The sequence below is a fragment of the Puntigrus tetrazona genome, unplaced genomic scaffold (assembly GCF_018831695.1).
Source record: "Puntigrus tetrazona isolate hp1 unplaced genomic scaffold, ASM1883169v1 S000000746, whole genome shotgun sequence".
Taxonomy (NCBI): Eukaryota; Metazoa; Chordata; class Actinopteri; order Cypriniformes; family Cyprinidae; genus Puntigrus; species Puntigrus tetrazona.
In genome coordinates, this window is record NW_025048355.1 from 2,753,135 (window position 1) to 2,755,000 (window position 1,866).

Sequence of the window (1,866 nt, forward strand, 5' to 3'; positions counted from 1 at the left end):
GAAAAAAGAGAGTGCATAGTTTCTGTTATATCATCAAGTTTTTGGTTGTATTGGATGTGCTAAGGAATTGAGATAAGTCAGGAAAATTACATATAAAGCATTCTTTTGTGGTGGAAGTGATGGTTCTACCATACTTGTAATAAGGTGCAGAGTTTACAGGTTTAACTATACAGAGTTCACACAAGACTAGATAGTAATCTGAAATATCATCACTTTGCTGCAGAATCCATTCCATGTGACAGTATTAGATCTAGAGTATGATTTCGACAATGAGTAGGTCCAGACATTAGTAGGTCTAACCCCAACGGAGTTCAGAATGTCTAAGAAAGCTGATCCTAATGCGCCTTTTTATTATCAACATGGATATTAAAATCACCAACAATTAAGGCTTTATCTGTGGCCAGTACTAACAGAGCAAATCTAGGTTCTGATCTTTGATCAAATCATTTATATAAAGTGTTTTTGTGGAAAGGGATCTTATATTCAGCAAGCCACATTTTATCATTTGCTTCTTTGTCTTATAAATAGTGTTTATTTGTTGAACATCAATTAAATTGTTGCTTTTAATTTGGTTTGGACGTTCTCTGCGTATTCTAATTCGGGGAACAGACACAGTCAGCTCTAAGACTATATGCCATATTTCTAGATAGAAGAGCGACACCACCCCAGGAGGGATGAAGACCATCTCTTTTCAACAGTTCAGGTCTGCTCCAGAAACTCATCCAATTGTCTATAAAGCCTATGTTGTTCTGCGGGCACCATTTAGACATCCAGCCATTGAGACCCAGCAGTCTGCTGTAAATCTCATCACCCCGGTAAGCAGGAAGGGGACCAGAGCAGATTACATTGTCCAACATCGTGCTTGAGAGTTCTCACATCTCTTTAATATTATTTTTATTGATCTCTGACTGGCGAAGTCGAACATCATTAGTGCCGATGTGAATAACAATCTTACTGAATTTACGTTTAGCATTAGTCAGCAATTTTAACACACTCAAACAAACACACACACACACAGACGCACACACACACAGTCGCACACGCGCCTCTCTCGATGTTGAGGAGCAGCTGCTCCTCCCGAGTGACTGAACTTCTCACCCTATCTCTAAGGGAGCGCCCAGCCACCCTACGGAGGAAACTCATTTCGGCCGCTTGTATCCGGGATCTCATCCTTTCGGTCATGACCCAAAGCTCATGACCATAGGTGAGAGTAGGAACGAAGATCGACCAGTAAATCGAGAGCTTCCCTCACTCCTTCCCTCACTCGTGAACAAGACCCCAAGATACTTGAGCTCCTCCACCTGAGGCAGGAGCTCCCCACCAACCTGAAGGGGGCAAGCCACCCTTGTCCGACTGAGAACCATGGCCTTAGAGGTGCTGATTCTCATCCCCGTCACTTCACACTCAGCTGCAAACCGCCCCAGCGCACACTGTAGGTCTTGGCCAGATGCAGCCAACAGAACAACATCATCAGCAAAAAGCAGAGAAGCTATCCTGTGGTTACCAAACCAGACCCCCTCCGGCCCCTGGCTGCGCCTAGAAATCCTGTCCCTGTCGGAGTCCAACATGCACTGGGAACAAGTCTGACTTAATGCCGGCAATGCGAACCAAGCTCCTGCTCTGATCATACAGGGATCGGACAGCCCTTAGCAATTGGCCCCTTACCTCATATTCCCAGAGCACCCCCCACAGGATACCGCGAATAACCCGGGTCGAATGCCTTCTCCAAATCCACAAAACACATGTGGACTGGTTGGGCAAACTCCCAGGAACCCTCCAGCATCCTAAAGAGGGTATAGAGCTGGTCCAGTGTTCCACGTCCAGGACGAAACCTGAAACCTGCCAGTCCAGAGGCACTGTCCCCCG